This window comes from Cavia porcellus, unplaced genomic scaffold (assembly GCF_034190915.1).
Source record: "Cavia porcellus strain 051 isolate PalLab524CR breed Dunkin Hartley unplaced genomic scaffold, mCavPor4.1 scaffold_4, whole genome shotgun sequence".
Taxonomy (NCBI): domain Eukaryota; kingdom Metazoa; phylum Chordata; class Mammalia; order Rodentia; family Caviidae; genus Cavia; species Cavia porcellus.
In genome coordinates, this window is record NW_026947487.1 from 7,393,588 (window position 1) to 7,408,288 (window position 14,701).

Sequence of the window (14,701 nt, forward strand, 5' to 3'; positions counted from 1 at the left end):
TTAGGTTTTCCAGTTCCCAAAACTACAAGAAATAAGTTTATGCCTTTTATTAGCTGTCTGGTTTACATTATTTTGGTGTGCCAGCCCAAAAAAAGACAGTAGTGCACAATAACGAAATGCTAGTATTGCTAGTTTACCTTGTTTAGACAATCATGTATCACCGTTCACAGTAAACTACCATTCTTCAGGTGTAACAAAATGGTCATCGATTAAGGTAACAAAAGACTATTATAGGAGGCACATATCTACTCTAGGTGATTTTAGAAGCTAAATGGCATATTTTAAAAACAGAATTCTTCACAGTACAAAATATTTATGTCTGGGATTGCAGGTAAATTTACTTTATAAGAAATGTTTAGGGGGCTGGGGATTTAGCTCAGCGGCATAAGCGCCTGCCTTGCAAGCAGGCAGTCGTGAGTTCGATCCCTGGTACCAATAAAAAAACGAAAAAGACAAAAAAAAAAAAAAAAAAGAAATGTTTAGAAATGTTATCACAAGTATGGTGGAAGAATGGAAGAAAGAAGGCAACCAATCTGAATAGATTAGCTCTCATGGGAGAGTAACAATCCACAAATGTAGTTTCACATAATGCTGAGCTAGCTACTGCCATTTAAGCTTTGGCACAAATGTTTACCTTACATACTATCCTAGTTAATGATCAACATAGCCACTAGTCTAGTTACCTAACTGCTGCAACACCCTCATATCACAGCAAAGCAGAAACACAAACTATCAGGAGCTAAATGAGTGAAATCAGACCATAACAGGTGACAGGAAGCCCTGATACAATTCAATTCCAGGCTGCAAAAAGCAAAGTTTGAAAGGGAGAGGAAGAAACCCTTGACTAAAGCCTTCCTGTGTTGGGGCCATGAAATATATTTGTTGTTTAACCTCTTCAATCTCATGCAGTCTGACACTGATAAGAACATGTTTCAAGTACTACTATATTCCTCCTGTGAAAAAAAAAAGTAAAGCACAAAATGCAGGATCAAGGTTTCGACTGGGTTCAGTGTGACTGAAATTGGCATTTTCTCAATCTTTTCCTAAAAGGCCTTCAGTATGGTAGAAGAAATCATAGAGATGTAAATTTAGTTCTACCTCATCCATCATCCATGTAAGCCTCCAAAAGATAATAAAATTTAGAACAATATTATTATAGTAGCAGCCAAAGGCTTCTAATAAATATCACAAAATTATAAAACTAGTCAACTACCAATCAGCCAGGAGACTGAAAAATATAACATCAAAATTAACTTTCAGGAATCAAGTATTAACTAGAATACCCCTATCATTTCCCTGAAACTTTCTAAAGTCTATTCATAATACATTAGTATTTTCTTGATGATTAAGAAATCTATATGAGTTCCCAGCCCAGAGTAAAAGGTATTTTAAAAAGATAGCAGACCAAAGACACACATAACATGTAACAAATATGCTAACCTTAAGAGTTATCACAGAAACTGTATTTTAAAAAATCATGAAATTTGAATACTTTAAAACATCAACCTGTGTAGCAAATGAAAAATAATATCTGACCTCTTCATTTTATAACCAAATAAAAAGCCATTCTAAGAGCTTTTGTATCCAAAAAGTAGAAAAGCATAATCTGATATGGGTGATTAAAAAAGCAGAAAGGTTTCCAAGTCACCAGTAACTATATAACTGCAATGGTTTGAATGTGGAGCCCAAAGTTCTTACGCTGAAAACTTAATCTCCAATACAATATTGTCAGGAGGCGGGGCTAAAAGATCATTAGAACTTGTCCTCTACAGATTAATGTTGCTATGACAAGGTTCCACTACCTACCACAAGAGACAAATTGTTATAAAAAGTACTTTCACTTTGCCTTGCTAGTTTTTTCATGCTTTCTTGCTCCATAACCTCACCTTTCTCTCTCTTTATTTCTCTCCCTTGCCTTTGTACCTTTTTGACATAGGATTATATGGAACTAAAGCTCTCACCAGCTGCTATCAGACTCGCGGATTTGTTGCCTACAGAACTATAAATCTCTATTTTTTATAAATTATCCAATGTCACGTATTCTATCAAAGCAACAGAAAATGAACCAAAATAAGTTTCTAACTAAGCATGACTTTAAAATAGCTTTCTGGCAAATACTACACAGAAATGACATAAAAGCTATTGCTAGAAGACAGATGCATACAATATGCTATATTTTTCACTACGTTTGAATTCCTCAAATTTTTTTCTAGAGTCTACACAAGTTTTACAGCAAATGTAAAATTCATCTACATAGGTGCATGGTTATTTGTCTTAGTCAAAAAATGACTGAGAAAAAGCTCAGTTTCTTTTGAGAAGAGTAGATGTGTTGGGCTTTAATTATTTGTTTCACCATAACTCATTTGAGTTTTAAAATGCTAAAATCATTGCCCTCATCTGTCACATAAGAAAATTTCTTCCTCTGATAAACACAAGAATCCCACACCTATTTTAAAATTTATCCTACTTAATTCAGAATTAAGAATGTTCAAATATCTTGCTACTTCATGTAAAATGGTTAAGTTCATCCTGTTGATAGACTAGATACAATTAGATATTTCAAATGACTTGAGAAAGGATTTTTCCCTTTTGACCAGCTAAAGGACAAAACTTTAAAAGGAAGTGTAACATCAGCAGAAACTGTATAAGCATTATATCTCTACAGTTACATCAAGGACAGAAGCTTTATCACAAAGATACACAAAGACAATGCTGCCATCTAAAGGCCAAAATATAATATGAAAAGATGTTTGCTAAATCAAATACTGCCAAAGTACAAAAACCAAGCAATTTGCTATTTCAATTCAACAAAGTTTATATTTAAAAACATGAAAAATGCCATGTTATGATTTTCTAAAAACTGTTCAATGAAGCCAGAGAACTCAAAACAGTTTGACTAGCAAAAGTAGAATTCTTTTGGTATTCTTTCAGGTACACTTCTAACAACCTCCCTTAGTTGCTAATATAAAATAACTGTCTTTAAATGATGAACAGTACTTCTGAAAATGAAAATAGCTAAAACGCTAAAAATTGCAGTTTAGCAAGTAACTTAAATATTTCTCCTTATTTTGCAAATTTTAAAAATAAAATGTAAATTTCCTATGGGACCTTAGTTATCAATAATTTAGTTACCCAATCTAGAATCCAATTTAGAATCTTATTGAATTGACATTTAAAAGTGGTTTGAGGCATCTACATCCGCCTCACCATCCCAGCTGCACTTGGAGAACTGTGGAGCTTCCAACAAGTAGCCGGGTGCACGCTATCCACGGAGCCCAGCCTATTTGAGATTCCTGCACCTCACCATCGGTGTGCACAGGAGGGGCTGGGCGGATCTGGGGCACCTACATCCGCTTCCCCATGTGTCTGGAGGACTGAGGATATCTCAGCAAGCAGGGGAGCATCGCAGGTTCCAGAGGCCCCACGGCCTGTGGTAAGTGCTCAGTGCACTCTGCCCAAAGCCCAGATTGTTTGGACAGGCTTCCGGGTGCAGTGAAGTGGATAAGTGGTTTGAGGCATCTACATCTGCCTCCCCATTCCGGCTGCACTTGGAGAACTGTGGAGCTTCCAACAAGTAGGTGGGCACATGCTATCCCCGGAGCCCAGCCTATCTGGACTCCTGCACCTCACCATCTGTGTGCAGAAGAGGGGCTGGGTGGACCTACATCCACCTCCCCATGTGTCTGGAGGGCTGAGGATATCTCAGCAAGCAGTGGAGCATCGCAGGTTGCAGGGGCCCGAGGCCTGTGGTAAGTGCTCAGTGCACTCTGCCCAAAGCCCAGATTGTTCGGGACCTTCCAGGCTTTTGGGTACAGTGAAGTGGATAAGTGGGTTTAAGACATGTACATCCGCCTCCCCATCCCAGCTGCGCTTGGAGCACTGTGGAGCTTCCAACAAGCAGGGGGGCGCAGAGTGCCCCTGAATCCCAGTTTATCTGGAACTATGGAGTTCTAAACAGGCAGAAGAGGGCCATTGGCTCTACAGGCCCAGTGGCTTGGAGTAACGGGGTGCCAGAGTCTCAGGAGCTGTGAAAATAGAAGGGGATTTCCAACAGACTTTGAGGAAGCTTTCCAATAACACTTGAAACACAGAAATAGAGGAAAATGACAAAACAAAAGACCAAATTACAAACTCAAACTTCCAGCCCATCTCAAGAAACCCTAGGAGCAATGTATATAGAAGAAAATATATGCCATTCACCTCAAATATCAGACACAATAGCTACTGAAATTAACAAGCAACTCCAGGAAGCTTTAAAGAAATTCAAACTCGGAATAATCTCCCAGGTAAAAGAAGAAATGATAAAAGAAATGAAAGAGATTCTGAATATATCTAAAGAAAACACAGATAAAAAATGGGAGGAACTAAACAAAAAGATAGAATCCCTAGACGAGGAATATAAGAAACAAACAGAATACATAATGCAGATGCACAGAGATATACAGGAAATAAAAAACTCCACTGAAAGTTGTAAAAACCGCCTTAATGAAAGTGAAGATAGAATTTCAGACCTTGAAGACAGGATTGCAGCTAGTGAACAGGAAAGGAAAGATCTTTTAAAAATAACAAGGAATCAGGAAACAACAATTCAACAACTGCAAGATGATGCAAAGAAAAATAACATAAGAATGATAGGGATTGATGAAAAAGAAAGAGACAACATAAAGGATGTCAAGAGGATATTTAGAGAAGTAAAAGCTGAAAATATCCCAAGCATGAGAACAGAAACCGACATCAGGATCAGTGAAGCATACAGAACTGCAAATACTCATAACCAAAACCAAACTACACCCAGACATATACTAATCACCATCCCAGAAATCCAACACAAGAATACATTATTAAAAGCTGTCAGAGAGAAAAGACAGATCACTTATAAAGGAAAACCTATCAGAATCACAGCAGACTTCTCAGCACAAAAAATAAAGTCAAGAAGAGCATGGAGTGAAGTATTCCAGATCCTAAAGCAAAATGATTTCCAACCTAGACTGATGTATCCTGCAAAACTATCATTAAAAATTGATGGTGAAATACGATACTTCCATGACAAAGAACAGCTGAAGAACTTCATGAACACCAAACCAACCCTGCAAAAAATATTGAAACACAGTTTAGATACACAAAGGAAAAAACCACTAAGCAAAGCAGATAATTAAACAGAAGAGAAAGATAAAGATGCAACAGCAGAGAGATAACATGTCAACAATAAACCAGCATTTAACAGTAATAACCATTAATGTAAATGGTCTCGATGCACCAATCAAAAGAAACAGACTAGCAAAATGGATCAAGAAACAAAATCCAACCATATGCTGTTTATAGGAAACCCATCTAACCCAGAAGGATACTCACAGACTGAAAGTCAAAGGATGGAAAACATTACTTCATGGAGCAGGAATCCAAAAAAAGGCAGGAGTAGCCATTCTGTTTGCAGACAACGTGAACTTTAAACCAACAATGACCATAAAGGACAAAGGAGGTCACTACATACTCGTAAGGGGAAAACTCCAACAGGAAGACATAACTATCTTAAATATATATGCACCAAACTCCAGAGCACCCAGTTATATAAAACAACCATTAACAGAAATGAAAACTCAAATTATCAGTAACACAATTGTAACAGGAGACCTTAATACGCCATTGACACCAAGGGACAGATCAACCAGACAGAAAATGAGCAAAGAAATAACAGAACTGAATCACACCTGCAAACAAATGGATTTTATAGACACATACAGAATGTTCCACCCAACAACATCAGAATACACATTCCTCTCAGCAGTACATGGATCCTTCTCTAAAACAGACCATATATTAGCTCATAAACATATTTAAACAAATGGAAAAGAGTTGAAATCATCCCTTGCATGTTATCGGATCATAGCGCTCTGAAATTAGAAATTAATGATAAAAGATACTGCAAAAATCCCGCAAACACATGGAAACTGAATAACACACTCTTGAGTAATCAGTGGGTCACAGAAGAAATTAAAGAGGAAATTAAACAATACCTAAAAGAAAATCAAAATGCAGATACAACTTACGGGAATTTGTGGGATGCAATGAAAGCCGTCCTCAGAGGAAAATTTACTGCACTGAGTTCCCACATCAGGAAATCAGAACGAATACAAATAAATAACTTGATGCTACACCTCAAACTGCTAGAAAAAGAAGAGCAAGTCAAGACCAAAGCCAAAAGAAGGGAGGAAATTATAAAATTCAGAGCAGAAATCAATGCAATTGAGACTAAGAAAACAATCCAAAGAATCAATGAATCAAAGAGTTGGTTCTTTGAAAGAATAAATAAAATCGATAAGCCCCTAGCCAACCTTATTTTAAAAAGGGAAGAAAAGCTCAAATTCATGCAATAAGAAATGAAAAAGGTGAAATCACTACAGACCCAATAGAAATACAGAAGATCATCAACACCTATTTCGAAAAACTCTACTCTCAAACGTTTGATAACACAGAAGAAATAGACAGATTCTTAGAAACATATGAAGTACCAAAGCTAGATCAAGAGGATGTAAAACAGTTGAATAACCCAATCTCTGTTAATGAAATTGAAAATGTAATTAAGTCCTTACCTACAAAGAAGAGCCCAGGCCCAGATGGATTCACTGCAGAATTCTACAAGAAATACAAAGAAGACCTAATGCCAACACTCCTCAAACTAGTCAATGAAATTGAAAGGGAAGCAATCCTTCCTAAGTCATTCCTGGAAGCAAATATTACTCTAGTACCAAACCTGAGAAAGACCCAACTAAAAAAGAGAACTATAGACCGATCTCCCTAATGAACACAGATGCAAAAATCCTCAATAAAATATTGGCAAATAGGATGCAGCAAATCATCAAGAAGATTGTACATCATGAACAAGTGGGATTCATCCCAGGAATGCAAGGATGGTTCAACATACATAAATCAATAAATGTAATCCACCATATCAATAAAGCCAAAAGTAAGAATCACATGGTCATTTCTATAGATGCAGAAAAAGCCTTCGATAAGGTCCAACATTTATTCATGATAAGAACTTTACAGAAAAGTGGAATAGATGATCTCAATATCATAAAGGCCATTTATGACAAACCAACAGCCAGCATCATACTAAATGGCCAAAAATTGAAAGCCTTTACTTTAAAATCAGGCGCAAGACAAGGATGTCCTTTATCACCACTCCTTTTTAATATAGTACTAGAAGTACTAGCCAGGGCAATTAAGCAAGAGAGAGAAATAAAAGGGGTAAAGATAGGAAAAGAAGAAGTTACGTTATCATTGTTTGCAGATGACATGATACTCTACATAGAAGACCCCTAAACTCCAGTGAAAGACTCTTACAGAAAATAAATAAATTTAGTAATGTAGCTGGATACAAAATCAATACTCAGAAATCAATAGCATTCCTATACACTAACAAGAAAATCACATAGAGGGAAATAAGAAAAACCACACTCTTCACATTAGCAAGCAAAAAAAATGAAATATTTAGGAATTACTCTTACGAAAGAAGAAAAAAGAAATAGAAGATGATCTCAGAAAATGGAAAAACATCCCTTGCTCATGGACAGGAAGAACAAACATTGTGAAAATGGCCATTCTCCCAAAACTGTTATACAGATTCAATGCAATCCCAATAAAAATATCATCAACATATCTTATAGATCTAGAGAAATCACTCCTAAAATTCATCTGGAACCAGAAGAGACCTAAAATAGCAAACGCAATTCTAAGCAGCAAAGGCAAGGCAGGAGGCATTACAATCCCTGACTTAGTTATACTACAAAGCAACATGGTATTGGAATCAAAACAGAGCTGAAGATCAATGGAACAGATTAGAAGATACAACCACAACTACAAACACACCCAACCACCTTATCTTTGATAAAGGAGCCAAGCAGGTTCACTGGAAGAATGAGTCTCTTTAATAAATGGTGCTGGAAAAACTGGCTCTCCATTTGCCGAAAACTAAAGCTAGACCTATGTCTATCACCATGTACCAAATTAAAATCTAAATGGGTCAAAGATCTGAATATTAAAACAAACACTGAATCTATTGGAAGACAAATTGGGTAGAAACCTTGAAGACATAGGAGTAGGTAGAGAATTCATGAACAGGGCTCAAACCACATGGGAAATACTTCCCAGAATCAGTAACTGGGACCACTTCTTATTAAAAAGTTTCTGCATGTCGAAACAAATCTCCAGCGTAGTCACAACAAAACCACAAACTGGGAAAGATTTTAGTGAACTCTCTCGCAGACAAGGGACTCTTGTCTAAAACAGATAAAGAATTTTAAAAAACTCAGACCCTCAAAATTGAAAGATCCAATCCAAAAATGAGCATCTGAGAAGAATACGCACTTCTCAGATGAAGAAATACAAATGGCAAATAAACACATGAAAAAATGTTCATCATCATTGGTCATTAGAGAAATGCAAATTAAAACCACACTGAGATACCATCTCACTCCTGAAAGAATGGCCAGGATCAAGAAAACCAACAACAACAAATGCTGGAGAGGCTGTGGGGAAAAAGGAACTCTCCTATACTGTTGGTGGGAGTGTAGACTGGTGCAGCCTTTGTGGAGGTCAGTCTGGAGATTTCTCAAAAAGCTGGGATTGGAAGTCCCATTTATTCTAGCTGTTCCACTTCTAGGCATATTCCCAGAAGAAGTGAAAGCATCACACCACAGTGATATATGTGCACCTATGTTTATAGCAGCACAATTTGTAATCGCCAGATCTTGGAAACAACCCATGTGTCCATCAACTGAGGAATGGATAAAAAAGATGTGGTATTTCTGTACAATGGAGTATTACTCAGCTATAAAGAAGGATCACATTGAGATATTTATCAATAAATGGGCGCAGCTTGAGACCATACTCATAAGTGAAATAAATCAATCTCGCAATACCAAATAGTTTCCCTAATATAAGTAATGATTCAAATATATAAAAATATGTGGCAATCATGATTCCCCATTATGTGGCCTTGAAGCCTTATAAAGTTTTCACTTATCAATTGCAAAGGCTTTATTCTGGGCTTCTTGATATGGACATATTTGAAGCCATAGTATATGAAGTTTTATTCAAATATTTCAAGGAAAAAGACAGACACTATGGTAACTACTAGTAAGTCGGGTTATTTGGTGCTGAAGCACTAGGTTGCTGAAACAGTCATGCTTTCACCTGTATTGTTATATTGTTATGTCCTCTTCTATCTCAATCTCTCCCTTATTCATTAAAAAAATTATTTAGTTATTTTTTATGGTTTTTTTAATTAAGGGGAAAATTTTTAAAAATTAGCAGGATATATAATAGTAACTTTTTTTGATTTCCTATTAACTTGTTTTGAAGTCCTATAATACTCCCACTATCTTGTTTTGACTGATTAGACTCTGTTCCATTCTGTATGATAATATCAAGTTTGAGGGTACAGGCAACTACTTTGAAGGCAATAAGATTCACTAAGATGCCCATTCTGGTTTGACTATTGTCTCCTTTGGAAGTCCTGTAATGTTTACAATGCTTAAGTTTTATTGGTCTTGTTCTCTACTGTTTTGTTCAACTTTATAATATCTAATGAGATAGAGAATTCTTTTTAAGGAAACAAGAGACATTATGATAATCACTGTTGATAACCTTGTACTCTGTTTTTACATCACGTGCTATGTCTATCCTTGGTTTTGACTGACAGCTTTGTTTTGCCATATTTGACTTTATTCTCTCCCCTCCAAAAAAGTAATAAGAACTAACGAGTAATAAAACCAAAATGTGTAAATTTTGTTGTATAAAAGAGAAGGAAAAAAAGTGCTCTAAAAGATACAACAGCAAGTGTGTTTAGGAGTGTTAAATAGCTGACCATATTAATCTTTTAGGTTGGATCATTGAACACAACTGTTTGCAGTCTCACTGTTTGAATGTACACTTTGTATGCTTTGATGTTGGGCGCAGGCGCACAACATACCATACCCCACCCGGAACAAAGGACCACGTCAGCTTCCGCAATGCACCATGTCCCATCCCAACCCTGCCTCCTCGTGGCAGCCTGTGATTGGTCACGGCTGAATATATAAGCCAGAGCCCGTGTCAATAAAGCGGCAGTTCCTGTTACCAACAAGAGCGTCCTCTGTCTCATTGGGGGGCTGCGCCGGTCACTTTGATACTGTGACTTGAGCAACTATCTCTAAGATGATAATATGTAATCTATTAATTGGTGATTTCTTACTGTGTTTTTTGTAGTTCTGTATTACTTGTACCCTTACACCAATTTGTTTTGTTTTGTTTTTTCTCTTTTTCCTTTTAAATAAAATTTTAAAAATTTTTTGAATTGATATTTAAGATTTTTTAAAAATTGCCTCAAATTCACAAGGAAATTAAAATGTTGAAAGAATTACACTAAATTCTGAACCAATCCCTTTAATACTTAAGCAAGTAACATCTTTTTAATGTATTATATTAGATAAAAACTAAAGTGAAAGTGACAGAAAACCTTCAAACAGTTGCTTCCTTTAGGAATCACCACTTAAAAAACTGTTTACCAATAAAGAAATATTTCTCCATGTTTATACAAGAAAACAAAGACTAGACAAAATGAAATATTTTAAAGGAATAGAAAAAGTTAAGTTGAGGGTTACTATCCTTTAATTTACCTTTTGTGCAAAGTAGAAACCAACAGTTTAACAAATTTAGTTGTAATATCATAAAAACTATTAGGTTTTTAGTAGTGCTAAAAAAACAGAATTTATACTATGTGATTTGAACAAAAAGATAAATGTCAATAACCTCTCCATTTATGGATGTGGTTTAAAGATGTTAAGCAATTTTTCTAGGATTACAATACAGTGAGTAGATACCAGGAGTCAAAAATTCAGCATCTCTGACCCAAAAGACCTAACACAATCATACAACCTCAAGTGAGTACATATAGATTAAATGTAAAAATGTGTATGAAGTAACTTCATTACCAATGTTCAGGGTAAAAGCATTCTACTTCTGGTTTTAAAAAATTCTAGTTTTAAAAAATCATTTACTTTTAATCATAATGTTTTAATTTTTCTAAAATCCTTTTTTAAATAGGTATTATCTCACTAGAAGTACTGGTACATCAAAGAACCTTTCCCAACTTAAATTTATATATTCAATACATTTATTAAATACTATCAAGTGATATATAGTAATTCAAAAGGGCAACAAAAATATCTCTATATTTTTGAGATGCATTTAAATTTTCTTTATAAATATGCTACACACTTAGGACCAGCCTGGCAACATTTTAATTACACTATTTTTCAATATTGAGAATTCCTACTCAAGCCACCCTTATGACAGTTTTTCCTGATAATTTCTATGATATACTTTCTAATGAAAATCAAGTGACTCTGAATATTATTTAGCCACAAAAGGAATGAAACTGATACAGGTTATGATCTCAATAAACCTCAAAAATATCATGTAAAGAAAGAAACTGACATCAAGTACCACATATTAAATCATTCCATTTTTAGGAAATGTCTGGAAGAGGCTAATTCACAGAAACAGAAAGGAGCAGCTGCCAGGTACTAGGAAGAAGGAGAAAGCGGAATGATGATTACTAGACAAATTTTTTTCTAGGATAATGAAAATGTCCCAGAATTAGTTACTGGTGACAACTGTACAACTTAATGAGTCATATACTTTAAAAGGTGAGCCTTATGTGAGTCTTATATCTCAATAAAAGAAAACAGAATATTTTTAAGAATATTAAACACAAGTATCTGAATTACAAGTGTATTTGCTTAACAATAAAATCTAGGTAATTATCAAGACTATCTGTCCCAACTTATTGAATCCCATTTCTATCATACTAAGTAAAAAGCTCTATTTCACAAATGTATACTCCTAACTTTATATTAAATCTTAACTAAAATAATTGTAATTCTGAGAGGAATCAGAAAAAAATTGTAACTACAGATGTATTTGGCAAGCCAATTTTGTATTTTCCAACTTGCCTAAATAATTCATAATTTACAAAAGACACGTTAGCATATGTTTAAGGACTTTAAAATCAAGTACCACATACAAGCATGTATTTAGAATTAATTTATTAAATCATTGTTTTGAGAGGATATTCGTGTTTTCAGTAAGTAGTATTTGTCTCTCAACTACCAAAACAAAATGCATTAGAAAATGTACAACTGAAGTTTAAAGAATTCAAAGGTCAGAAATTAAATGAACAGCACGAAGATGAAAACAGGTACTTACTAATTTGTTTTCTTGCATGTATATTCTTTGTAGTTTCAGACAGCCCTTAGCTATGACGATCATGCCTTCATCTGAGATCTTGTAACACTGGTCAAAATGAGTATCTTTGAGTTCTCTGCATTTTGATCCCAGCTGTAAACAAAGGGATTTGGCTGAAAGCTCAGAAAGTAACAAAAACATATACCATACAAGGATTTTAAGCATTATTTGAAAATCATACTAGAGATACTTACTTATAAATTACTTTTAAAAGGAGATAGAATAAATGATCTATAACTGAAAACAGTACAGTATTCATCTTTTAACTTACATGTTTCAATAACTTCATAGGATGTCCATCAAGTACTTAAGATTCCTTATCATTCAAATTCACATTTTATTTCTCTTAGAGTCTTAATAGTGGAGAAAGACAATGGTAGGAACAAACTAAAGGTGTAAATTATAGGGTATTCAAAAAATTCAACATTATACTACACTAAAATCCAAATAAAAATTGAGAAAAATAAAAAAGTAATTAAATTTTTAAATTGTAATCCAATTTTATAAAGAAATGTATATTTAAATTTACATTCACATATGAGAAAAGAGACTGCCAGGTTTACCAACCAAGTGATGAGTGAATATGCAGGCTATTTTTGCCTTTCTATCAATCTCTAATTTTTTAAACAAATAATTTTATAATGAAAATGTTTCAAGTTCTATTTCAAATAAAGTGATGATAGTAGGATATGTAAACTCATTTACTTTTATAGTGAGAATAATAAATACAAAGTAGGCTATTCTAATGCAGGCTATACTATAATCAATAAATATTCCTTTAGAAATATAAATTCCATGAAGACAGGAATTTTTCTGTTTTATTAAATAATATATCTGTGGTATCTTACACTTATCTAATATTTAATAAATATTTGTTGAATGGGTGAAAATGCTAAGCAGGGTCATGCGTATAAAGAGTTCTCTTGACGATTTTTCCTTCAGTGCTGGGACTTGAATCACCCAAAGCCTTGTGTACACTAAGCAAAACTGCACCACTGAATACATCCCCAGTCCTGACAGCTTTTTTAAAATGAGTAAACATAGAAAACTATGATTGTGGTTTCACATACCGCTATGTCCTACTCAATTCATAGATCTAACCTGGGTCCATGGACAGCGCTCAAGTTCCCAGGAGAGTTGATAAAGAATTTGAATTTATCTTCACATTCTCTCCTACCAACTTTAGCCTTTCACATAATATGAACAAAACATCACAGTAGGTTAGCTACATTTATGACCCTAAACAAAGCAAATATAATTTCATATTTTACTGTCTGAAAATATCCAGCAATATCATTTTTCCTTATTAGTATTCATCACACTCATTAAACCATCTACCCGATCTTAATTCATTACAAGTGGTACATATATTTCCAGAACTAATGTACATGACTTAGATCTCAAAAAGCTGAATCCAAAACCAATATTGGCAAAATCAGAACAGTAAGTATGCTACAGACAACAGGTTCACATATGTCTGGCTACAAGGTTGACCCTGGGAATAAAACCACTACAACTCTTGAAAATCAGCTTAAGTAGCGGTTAAACCCTCCAATTACCTCCCCATTACTGCAAAGCCTGACCTTGCACACATCACATAACGGTCAAAGACTGGAGCTCCTGGGGAATTTCGGACTGGTGTACATCACACATAGCTGGGAACAGAAGCATATTGGTGAAAATGTGGGGATTGCATGAAAGTCTATAATAGTGAAAATAGAGTAGTCCAAATAAATAATTGTATTCAATTTTCAAGGACAAAAGGATATGAACTTCCAAACTGAAAGAGTCATCCAAATGTCTATCACAAATGATAGACTTATGGCAATGCAAATTATCATAAGACTCTGTTATCCTAGCTATCAACAAGATTCCATGAACTTCCAGAGAATGACAGATTTCATGAAAAGGATTTCGACTTTAAAATGCTCCAAACATCTTACCAACAGTAAAAGCAACAAAGCAATGCCATCAAATTCAAAAAGAAAACTATTTCTAATATAAAGATAGGCACTTGATTTAGACCATGAATTAACTGTGCTGGTATAATTCAAGATATTTACAGGTACAGAAGTTCTCAGAATATTTATTTCCCATACACATTTATTAAGATGTAATTAGAAACTGCGCTCTACAAAACGTAAGAATATACCAAAAGAAAGAGGACAAGACCTCTGGGTAATGAGATCTACCTTAACATCAAAATAAAGAACAACTCAGGTTAATGTTGGAGGTAAAATATTAAGATGACTTATGAAATGCAACAACATTTACATGCAAGAAGTCCAGACTAGTGCCAGGCGTGGTGGCATATGCCTGTAATCCCAGCACTCAGGAGGCTAAGACAGGAGGATTGTTGTAAATTCAAGACCAAGCCTGGGCTGCAAAGTGAGCTCAACGACAGTATGAACTG

General features: G+C 34.9%; 1 pseudogene; it reads right to left on the reverse strand.

Annotated features, from left to right (window-relative positions):
- The window catches only part of LOC134475645 (F-box/LRR-repeat protein 17-like), an 80,153-nt pseudogene that overhangs the window by 39,082 nt on the left and 26,370 nt on the right, over positions 1-14,701 (reverse strand).